Genomic DNA, 12,379 nt, shown 5'->3' on the forward strand with positions numbered 1-12,379 from the left:
GCGTATCTCTAACAATCCGACGCCTTGGGTTGTTGTAATCGATCATCCTCAAACAATCCCAGCTTCACCTCATCGAATTTGTATCTATTTCCAAAAGTTAAAGACAGCTTCGAGAACTTCAGTTTGATATTGACGAAACGGTTCAGGCAGAGTTGAGGTTGTGGCTCTGTCAAGTCAACAAAGTCAAACATTCTGTAGTGACGGCATCAAAAAACTGGTCTCTCGTTGCAACAAATGTATTATTCACCAGGGTGACCATATCGAGAAATAAATAACGCTTTTTTATTTGAAAATATTTAAGAGTTTTTCACATAAATGGTTTGGGGACATTACTTTTCAGGTTTATTATTTCGTCTAATCTCTTACATTCAAAGCAACCTCAAGGAAAGATCTACGTACTCAAACTGAGCTCACTATCATCTTAAAGATAACAAAGACACAATTATACGCATGTGTAGCAGAGTAGTTATTTCCTGGTAAAAACGTGAGCATTTCAGTGATGAGAGTTAAAAGTTTGAACGAACCACACTCTGTCAATAACAAGTAATGGTCGTCAGATAACATCTACATCTACATGACTACTCTGCAATTCACATTTAAGTGCTTGGCAGAGGGTTCATCGAACCACAATCATACTATCTCTCTACTATTCCACTCCCGAACAGCGAGCGGGAAAAACGAACACCTAAACCTTTCTGTTCGAGCTCTGATTTCTCTTATTTTATTTTGATGATCATTCCTACCTATGTAGGTTGGGCTCAACAAAATATTTTCGCATTCGGAAGAGAAAGTTGGTGACTGAAATTTCGTAAAAAGGTCTCGCCGCGACGAAAAACGTCTATGCTGTAATGACTTTCATCCCAACTCGTGTATCATATCTGCCACACTCTCTCCCCTATAACGTGATAATACAAAACGAGCTGCCCTTTTTTGCACCCTTTCGATGTCCTCCGTCAATCCCACCTGGTAAGGATCCCACACCGCGGAGCAATATTCTAACAGAGGACGAACGAGTGTAGTGTAAGCTGTCTCTTTAGTGGACTTGTTGCATCTTCTAAGTGTCCTGCCAATGAAACGCAACCTTTGGCTCGCCTTCCCGACAATATTATCTATGTGGTCCTTCCAACTGAAGTTGTTCGTAATTTTAACACCCAGGTACTTAGTTGAATTGACAGCCTTGAGCATTGTACTACTGAATTTATCGAGTAATCGAATTCCAACGGATTTCTTTTGGAACTCATGTGGATCACCTCACACTTTTCGTTATTTAGCGTCAACTGCCACCTGCCACACCATACACAATCGTTTCTAAATCGCTTTGCAACTGATACTGGTCTTCGGATGACCTTACTAGACGGTAAAATACAGCATCATCTGCGAAAAATCTAAGAGAACTGCTCAGATTGTCACCCAGGTCATTTATATAGATCAGGAACAGTAGAGGTCACAGGACGCGTCCCTGGGGAACACCTGATATCACTTCAGTTTTACTCGATGATTTGCCGTCTATTACCACGAACTGCGACCTTCCTGATAGGAAATCACGAATCCAGTCGCACAACTGAGACGATACCCCATAGCTTCGCAGCTTGATTAGAAGTCGCTTATGAGGAACGGTGTCAAAAGCTTTCCGGAAATCTAGAAATACGGAATCAACTTGAGATCCCCTGTCGATAGCGGCCATTACTTCGTGCGAATAAAGAGCTAGCTGTGTTGCACAAGAGCGATGTTTTCTGAAGCCATGCTGATTACGTGTCAATAGATCGTTCCCTTCGAGGTGATTCATAATGTTTGAATACAGTATATGCTCCAAAACCCTACTGCAAACCGACATCAATGATATAGGTCTGTAGTTAAATGGATTACTCGTACTACCCTTCTTGAACACTGGTGCGACCTGTGCAATTTTCCAATCTGTAGGTACAGATCTATCGGTGAGCGAGCGGTTGTATATGAGTGCTAAGTAGGGAGCTATAGTATCAGCGTAATCTGAAAGGAACCTAATCGGTATACAATCGGTATACATCATAGCAAAAGACACAAAAATCAGTCGCGTACATAAACATTTAAAAATTTGACAGCCAATTCAATAAAATAACGTTATGATGTATATTTGGCGATCAAAACGTTTCTGTTAGAAGTCCGTATAGTCCAAAATCCGTCTGCCAATGAGGCAAAACCGCCGAGGCAATCATACAAGCGAGGAACCAGGTTAAAGATACCCCTTTGGTAACACACTGTGTCCTACTGTGTGAGGAAGTCCGTAAGTGCCTGATGCACATTCTCGTCCGACAGGAATCGTAGATCCTTCAAGGTCCTTTTTAAGGGGCTGAAGGCGTGACAATCGATCGGGGATAGATCAGGACTATAGGGCGTGTGCTCGGGCGCCTCCTACTTCAGTTGGTATAAGTACGGCGTTGCGACATTTGCGGTACGGGGACACGCGTTATCGTCACTCAGCAGCATGGTACTTGGGTCACCATTCCACAGTGGTGGTTTTCGACAGACATGCTGCCCCATACACATTCTCCATTGGAACCTGCCAGCGTTTTTCCTTCGGCAGCCAAGAAAGTTATAACAGTACATTGGTCTTGTTTCGACGCACTTAGTAATAATGTCGCCATAGTTCACGTTTCCGCATTTACTTCGAGTACGTCGTAAAGACTATGTAAGAGGTCCGTAATTAAAGAATTTTTTGCTAGTGCACTCGAGCTGATGTAATTTCGATGTATTGCTCACGCGCTGCCTGCGATATGTAAGCTATTCTTTAATTACAGACCTCTTACAACACGCATGCCACATTAGTGCGACACTAATGTCCGTGCTTCTATAACTGCATGACTTAACATGTCATAATTTTAACAGATAGAAACACTAAACAGTTCATAACAAAAAAGACTCTCTAGACTGCTATGTTCTTAGGCAATAAAAAGGCTCCAATTACATTTCTGTTAAAAACTTCCTGGCAGAATAAAACTGTGTGCCAGACCGAGACTCGAACTCGGAACCTTTGCCTTTCGCTGGCAAGTGCTCTACCATGTCACTATGCAGCGGAGTGTGCGCTGATGTGAAACTTGCTGGCAGATTAAAACTGTGAGCCGGACCGAGACTCCGCCCACTCCGCTGCAGAGTGAAAATCTCATTCTGGAAACATCCCCCAGGCTGTGGCCAAGCCATGTCTCCGCAGTATCCTTTCTTTCAGGAGAGCTTCTGTTAAGTTTGGATGGTAGGAGACGAGGTACGAGCAAAAGTAAAGCTGTCAGGACGGGGCGTGTGTCGTGCTTGGGTAGCTCAGATGGTAGAGCACTTGCCCGCGAAAGGCAAAGGTCCCAAGCTCGATTATCGGTCTGGCACTCAGTTTTAATTTGCCACGAAGATTCACATCAGCGCACACTCCGCTGCATAGTGAAAATCTCATTCTGGAAACATTTCTGTTGTTGTCAAAGTAGTTCAAGTGGCAGAAGAACGGTCAGATATGGGTTTTGATCCCTGAAAACTATAAGAATAAACTAGTGCTTAAGCAAAACTGCTAATTTTTTTGTTCTTTGTATATTTTCTCCGATTTCTAAATAACTATTAGTTTATCCGCCTGATACGTGTGAGGAAAATTCTTAATTTCGAGTATTCTGACCATTCGACTTGATCCTAAACAGATCCTGTGTCACGAGTTTTGACCTCTTTTCTCTGAAACGCAAGCACAGTTGTACACTGAAAAGCCAAAGAAAGTTGCACACCTGCCTAATATCTTGTAGGGCCCCCGCGAGCACGCGGAAGTGCAGCAGCACGACGTCGCATGGACGCGACTAATGTCTGAAGTAGTGCTGGAGGGAACTGACACCATGAATCTTGCAGGGCTGTCCATAAATCCGTAAGAGTGCGAAGGCGAGAAGATGTCTTCTAAACAGCGAGTTGCAAGGCGTCGCAGATGTGGTCAGTAATATTCATGTCTGGTAAGTGTTTAAACTCAGGGGAGTGTTACTGGAGCCACTCTGTAGACATTTTGGACATGTGGGGCGTCGAATTGTCGTGCTGGAATTGTCCAAGCCTGTCAGAATGCACAATTAACATGAATGGACGCAGGTGAATAGACAGGAATGCTCACCAACGTGTCACCTGTCAGATTACTATCTAGAAGTATCAGGGTTCCCACATCACTCCAACTGAACAGGCTCCACACCATTACACAGCCTCCACCAGCATGAAAAGTTCCCTCCTGATGTGCAGGGTCCATGGACTCATGGGTTGTTTCCATACCCGCATACGTACATCCACTTGACACAATTTGAAACGAGACTCGTCTAACCAGTCAACATGTTTTCGGTCATCAACACTCCAATGTCGGCGTTGACAGGCCCAGGCAAAGCGTAAAGCCTTGTGTCGTGCAGTCATCAAGGTACACGAGTGGGCCTTCGGATCCAAAAGCCCATATCGATGAATGGTTCCCACGCTGATACTTGTTGATAGCTGGATGGTGTAGCCGAGCGGTTTTAGGCGATTCAGACTGGAACCGCTCGACCGTTACGGTCGCAGGTTCTAATCCTCCCTCGGGCATGGATGTGTGTGATGTCCGTAAGTTAGTTAGGTTTAAGTGGGTCTAAGTTCTGGGGGACTGATGACCTCAGCTGTTAAGTCCCATAGTGCTCCGAGCCATTTGAAAAATTTTTGAACTTGTTGATGACCCAGCATTGAAATCTACAGCAATTTGCGAAAGGGTTGCACTTCTCTCACGATGAACGATTCCCTTCAGACGTCGTTGGTGCCGTTCTTGCAGGATCTTTCTAGGAGATTTGGTAGTTTACCGAATTCCTAATATTCACGGTAGACTCGTGAAATGGAAATTCACACTTCATCGCTACCTCGAAGATGCTGTGTCCCATCGCTCGTGAGCCCGCCACAACACCATGTTCAAACTCACTTATATCTTGATAACATGTCATTGTAGCAGCAGTAACCGTTCTAAGAATTGCGCAAGACACTTGTTGTCTCATACACTATGTGATCAAAAGTATCCGGACACATGGTTGAAAATGACTTACAAGTTCGTGTCGCCCTCCGTCGGTAATCCTGGAATTCAGTAAGGTGTTGGCCCACTCTTAGCCTTTATGACAGCTTCCACTCTCACAGGCATACGTTCACTCAGGTGCTGGAAGGTTTCTTGAGGAATGGCAGCTCACTCTTCACTGAGTGCTGCACTGAGGAGAGGTTTCGATGTAAGTCCGTGAGGCCTGGCACGACGTCGGCTTTCCAAAACATCCCAAAGGTATTCTGTAGGATTCATGTCAGGACTCTTTGCAGCCAGTTAATTACACGGAGATTATTGTCATGTAACCACTCCTCCACAGGCCGTGCATTATGAATAGGTGATCGATGCAATCGCCATCCTCGAATTGCTGTTCAACTGTGGGAAGCAAGAAGGTGCTTAAAACATCAATGTAGGCTTGTGCTGTGATGTGCCACACAAAACAACAAAGTGTGCGAGCCCTCTCCATGAAAAACACGACCACCGCCTCCGAATTTTACTGTTAGCACTACACACGCTGGCAAATGACGTCCACAGGGCATTCGCCATACCAATACTCTGCCATCGGAGCGCCACACCGTTCTTCCACTTTTAAATAGTCCACTGTTTTCGCTTCTTACACCGAAGGAGGCATCGTTTGGCATTTACCGGCGTGATGTGTGGCTTATGAGCAGCCGCTTGACCATGAAATCCAATTTTTCTTCCCTCCCGGCTAACTGTCATATGACTTGCAGTGGATCTTGATGCAGTTTGGAATTCCTGTGTAATTGTCTGGATAGGTTTGTACCTATTAAATATTACGACCCTCTTCAGCAATCGGCGGTCTCTGTCAGTCAACAGACGAGGTCGGCATGTACGCTTTTGTGTTGTACGTGTGCCTTCACGATTCCAATTCACTATCACATCGGAAACAGTGGACCTAGGGATGTTGAGGAGTGTGGAAATCTCGCTTACAGACATATGACACAAGCGACACCCAATCACTTGACCACGTTCGAAGTCCGTGAGTTCTGCGGAGCGCCCCATTCTGCTCTCTCCCGATGTCTAATGACTACTGAGGTCGCTGATATGGAGTACCTAGCAGTAGGTGGCAGCACAATGCACCTAGTATGAAAAACGTATGTTTTTGGAGGTGTCTGGATACTTTTGATCACATAGTGTATAGGCGTTGCCGACCGCAGTGCCGTATTCTGCTTGTTGACAAATCTCTCGATATTTGAATACGCATGCCTATACCAGTTTCTTTGGCGCATTAGTGGACAAATTGTTTCACACTTATTATGTTCGAGAGTACTCCAACTAGCATGAGGAATTTCGTGAGAAACAGCAAGTGTAGGGTCTGTGCTCTCCTCGTAAGCTTTGATTACGCCACACTTCCGTGAAGCAAACGAATCGTGTATCGTTAAACTAATGACATTACATCTCATTAAATTACAATATTTTCAGTGAAATATCCGTTGCAGACATGTTAATAATACATGCTCGTTATTAAATGACACTTGATCACTGTGAGAAAGGCCTTGCAAATCTTAACAAATGCGATAACACAGGGCCGGCCGCTGGTGGCCGAGCGGTTCTAGGCGCTTCAGTCTGGAGCTGCGCGACCGCTACGGTCGCAGGTTGGAATCCTGCCTCGTGGTATGGATGTGTGTGATGTCCTTAGGTTAGTTAGGTTTAAGTAGTTCTAAGTTCTAGGGGACTAATGACCTGAGATGTTAAGTCCCATAGTGCTCAGAGCAATTTTGATAAAACAGGACCTGCACTGAGGGCAGTTGTCGTAATGTAGAACGTGGACAGCAAAGGATACATGCCTCGTGACAATTTACATTCTGAAGCCACCTTATATTGTGTGCCACTTTCACTTACCCCAATCGCGAATAGTCGGAGGGAGGATCGCCTGTTGGTAAAGCTTCGTGTGAAGTCGCAACTCTTTAATTCCACCTGAATGGTCTTACAGCGAGACATGTGAAGGATAAATCAAAATGTTGGTTCTCTCTTTTACGAACGTAGGTTCTCGGAAGTTTGAATTCCAAACCACGCCAATTGCACAACGAATTTTTTCTAGCTTCTGCCACTTTAGTTGGATGAGCATCTGTGTCACGTATTCGCGCTTACTGAAGGAGCCCATAACAGAATGCGTTGCTCTTCTTTGGGTGTCTCTTATTTTCTTAATCAGCCCTACCTGATAAGAGTGCAGATTGAGGAGTAATATTCGCGTATTTATCGAACGACGTTTTTACAAGCTATTTCGTAGGTGGGTCGATAAAATTTCTTGAGCATTTTTCCAATGATCCTCAGTTTGGCGTCCAACTTTCCTGCGAGTAGTTTTCTGTGGTCATTCCTTTCTAAATCACTCAGTACGCATACTACCATGGATACCACTACGTTAAGCGATTGTTTGGCAGCCATGTAAACGTACAACAAAGCGTTTTTATGTGCAGTACGCTACATATGTTTGTGTTGAGGAACACCCTCCAATCTGTACACCAAGCTTCGTACTCTGCCGGTCTTCTTGCACATCGCTACAACTTTCTAATATCGCGGCTTCTAATTAATTAAATCGGAAACGGCGCAACGAATCATCTTTGTTCCTTAAAAATTATTTCTCAGCACATCCTATCCACTAACATCCTTACAAGCTTTTCATACCATTTCTGACCACCCTGTATATACATAGTGTATGACAATTCATGTTACACGCTTATAGAGGTTGTAAAGGGGACGTCCTACCCACTAACTCCATTACAAGCTTTTCATACTGTTTCCGACCACTCAGTATTCACAATGGGTTTGGCAATTCATGTAACACACTTCTAGACGTTGTAGAGGGGACTTAGTAAATTAAGTTTCGCGGAGCAATTCATTTCCGGAAACGGTTCGTTCCTAATACAAGGAAAACACGACGTACGGATTGCACTCCTATTTACTGTGATATTACAACAGCTGTTCGACATGACGATCTCCAAGTTCGCTGCACACAGTGTATTCGCGCAGTAAGTTCGCATAAACCCTGTTCAAAATGTGTGGTGTGTGATTAATTGCTTCTGCCGAACCCATGATCCGTGCACCAAGATCTTTCTTCGACTGGACAGGGGTTTCGTAAGCATGACTCTTCATGTGGCCCCACAAGAAAAAGTCCATAGAGGGTTAAATCTGGCGATCTTGGTGTCCAAACATGTGGTCCAACTCGTCCCTCTACCTGTCCCCATAGACTACATTCAGATGGTTTCGGAAACGAACTACAATATTTACTGCCGCGCTATCGTGCTGGAACAACAATTCGTGCCGATTGTCCAATGGTACATCTTACAAAAACTCCGCCAGCACCTGTTGCATGGTTGTCAAATACCTGGCACCCATTAGGTGGAGAGGAAGAATGTTCGACTTAATCGCACGACCATCGCAGATAACTTCCCAGGCACTCATGCCGAAGATAAGCTGAAATCTTCTCGTACACGTGGCTTTGGGGTTTCCTTGATCCCAAATGTCCATATTTAGAGCATTAAAAACACCTTCCTTGTTGAAATGTGCTTCGTCGGTGAACAAAATTCGCCTTGAAAACTGAGGAAAATCCACCCAACAGCGAAAAAACGAAGTGCAGAAAATGACACAAGGCAGAAAATCCGCCAGGAGAATGGCGTGTACCTTCTGCGTGTGGTATGAGTGGAGTTGTTACTCATACAGAACACGGCAGACAGGTTAGTGAAACACACGCAAGCCACGTGTAATGGTGCGAGCACTCGTCGGTGGATTCTCTTCAACTTGACGAAGCACTACCACCTCCAGTACCACAATGCATTCTTGCAGCCGTTGTTCTAGTCTGGAAAACATGGGATGAAAAGGAGTCACTATATTTAGAACGAACTCGTGGCACAGACGTTGAGCTTCTCTTCCATTACCTGGTAGTAGCCATTAGGAGTGATTTAAAATGGAATGACCATATTAAATTAATCATCGGTGAAGCACGTGCCAGACCGAGATTCATTGGAAGAATCCTAAGGAAATGCAGTCCGAAAACAAAGGAAGTAGGTTACAGTACACTTGTTCGCCCACTGCTTGAATACTGCTCACCGGTGTGGGATCCGTACCAGATAGGTTTGGTAGAAGAGATAAAGAGCGGCGCGCTTCGTTACAGGATCATTTAGTAATCGCGATACATTACGGAGATGATAGATAAATTCCAGTGGAAGACTGCAAAAGAGACGCTCACCGAGGAGTCAAGCAGTATATTGTTCCCTCCGACGTATATCTCGCGAAGATACCATGAGGATAAAATCAGAGAGACTAGAGCCCACACAGAGACATACCGACAGTCTTTCTTTCCACGAGCAATACGAGACTGGAACAGAAGGGAAAACCGATAGAGGTACTGGAGGTTCCATCCGCCGCACGACGTCGGGTGGCTTCCGGTGTGTGGATGTAGATGTAGATGTAGAATCGATGTACCCTGCGAGCATGTACTCAGACAGTCTCTTACGGCAGTACTAGTCACAGTAATGTCAAATGACGCATCAACAGGAAGCACGACAGCAAGACGAATGGGAACAGAGCACATCACGTGACATCGCGTCGTCGTATGGGTGTGGACAGCCCACCATAACAGGCCAACTACGTAAGGAACACCTAGCACGCGACTGAGTAGCTCTCGTTTAACAAGGAAATGAATCTTTTCTGGACGTGGGTTCCTATGTAAAACTTGATCGACTATCTCCCATCTACAGCCTCTAGAAGTGTGTAAGATGAATTATGAAACAACTGATACATACTAGGTGGTCATAAACAGCCTGAAAAGCTTGTAAGGATGTGCTGAGAAATAACTGTTAAGAAACAAATTCTACATCTACATCCATACTCCGCAAGCTGACGGTGTGTGGCGGAGGGCACCCTGAGTACCTCTATCGGTTCTCCCTTCTATTCCAGTCTCGTATTATTCGTGGAAAGAAGGATTGTCGGTATGATTCTGTGTGGGCTCTAATCTTTCAGATTTTATCCTCATGGTCTCTTCGCGAGATATACGTAGGAGGGAGCAATATACTGCTTGACTCTTCGGTGAAGGTATGTTCTCGAAACTTTAACAAAAGCCCGTACCGAGCTACTGAGCGTCTCTCCTGCAGAATCTTCCACTGGAGTTTATCTATCATCTCCGTAACGCTTTCGCGATTACTAAATGATCCTGTAACGAAGCGCGCTGCTCTCCGTTGGATCTTCTCTATCTCTTCTATCAACCCTATCTGGTACGGATCCCACACTGCTGAGCAGTATTCAAGCAGTGTGCGAACAAGGGTACTGTAACCTACTTCCTTTGTTTTCGCATTGCATTTCCTTAGGATTCTTCCAATGAATCTCAGTCTGGCATCTGCTTTACCGACGATCAACTTTATATGATCATTCGATACGTTGCGCCGTTTCCTATTTAATTAGCTTTGACGTTAGCCAATCATGTCACGGCGCGCACAAACTGAAGCACTTGCGCGTCCTAAAATGAGGTAACCAGTGGGTCTGTGGGTAACCTCTGGTTTCAAATGCTCATTAACAGGTACAGTGTGCCTTTTTCGGAAGTGATAAATTTACGCCAAACGGTACAGTAGATAAAGAGGTAGATTTCAGAAAAGTCACCCAGAACCGCGGGTTATAGGAGGCTTATCGGACGGGATGAGAAGGAATGACATTCATGATGAATGTTATAATTTGGAACATTTAATTTCAACGGAAGATTGTAGAGACTGCAATTTTTTGTTGAAATGAAATGTTCTACATATGCATCAAGAATGTGGTGTATGGAGCATGAAGCTTACTAAGCGATCTATCAAAATTCATATTACTGGAAGGAGTTAGGCTGCCTATTCTGTAAAGGTAGCAATGAGTGTAGTGCTTTGAATGTATCACCGCAGTGTATTTCATACGCTTGCACGCCCTGAGTGGATGAGTGGGAGGCGTCTTTCCTAGGAGATGAATGAATGCAAGGTCATTAGACAGAGCAGAGGGCGAATTTCATTTTGATGAGTTAAACTGGTGCAACTGCTGATGTTCGTGTCTGCACGCCTCAGGGGACCTGCTCCGCTGCGGTGTATCCCTACTTGTCGCAGTGTTCGCGCGGGCTGAGCATTTATAGGCAAGGCACTATGTACATGAGTGCGAGGTTTCCACGCTGTTATGCTACAGCTGCATGCTGTTGTGTCCAGGCAACATCCAGCTGCCATACGTGTACGTAGCTGTAGAAATGGTTGCTATTTATTGGAGTAGGCCTAAATATTTCCCAGCGGCACGATCATGCGTGAATCCTATTACTGACGAATTTTTAAAACATTCTTCCTCCCTGTTCTCGAACTTTACTAATTACTTAGATGAATAATCGCTCTGTTCTTCCAGGCTGCAGACAGCCGTTCATAAGCTTCGACTCTTGGAGGTACTGCATCTCAGTTTTACTTTTTAATTTACCGAACAGTGTATCATAGTTCTTACGAGGACAAGTAGGCCCTATCCCACAACTTTATAGCCGATAAAAATCTTAAGTTGTGACCGGGTATGGAACCTCGTATGTAGCTGACAGTGCTGCTCACAAGTCCACTGTGGAAGACAGTTTCATTTCATGACGACACTCGAAGGTCGGTGCCCTGGGCGCTTCAGTAAGCGACGTATCTCTCAGGGGCTTCAGTTGACAAAGATTTGAAGATTTCATTAGTAATAGCTTTTATTTCTTTGGAGTTCTGATGCTTAAGAGAGATAAAATACAGGGAACGAAAGATTATCTACAGCTTGCACAGAAACCAGACAAGTTACAAGGCTCCAGTGATATGAAAGGTGGTAGCAATTAACTAGGAAGTGAGATGAGGTTGTTGCCTGTCCCCCATGTCTTACAGTTTCTGTACTGAGCAAGAAGTAAAGAAAACCAGAAAGATCTTTTGTAAATTAATCAACTTTCAGGGAGAAGATGGAAAGGCTTTAATTTTTGCAGATTACAGTGCGATTCTGTCATAGACGGCAGAGCATTTAGGAGATTCGTTGAACTGTATGGACAACATCTTCAAGAGGTAGTATAATTATCAATAGGAGGTGATGCTGAAGGAACTAGAACGTGAAATTAAGCGCTGAAAGTAGTAAAAGAATTCGATATTTGGACAAAAAATTAAATTATGACAGCAGAAGTAGGTAAGTAAGTAGTGTGGTAGCAACAGAAAAGCTTTCTTTGTAATAGAAGTTTATTAACAGCACATTTCAATTTAAATGTTAGAAAGTCTTTTTGGAATGTATTTGTCAGGAGTGTAGCTCATATGGAAGTGAAACGCAGACGGTAAGCGGTAGAGAGAAGAAGAGAATACAAGAGTTTTTGGAAATTTGTGGTAAGCTCCTATGAGACCA

The sequence above is a fragment of the Schistocerca gregaria genome, chromosome 7, assembly GCF_023897955.1.
Source record: "Schistocerca gregaria isolate iqSchGreg1 chromosome 7, iqSchGreg1.2, whole genome shotgun sequence".
NCBI lineage: Eukaryota > Metazoa > Arthropoda > Insecta > Orthoptera > Acrididae > Schistocerca > Schistocerca gregaria.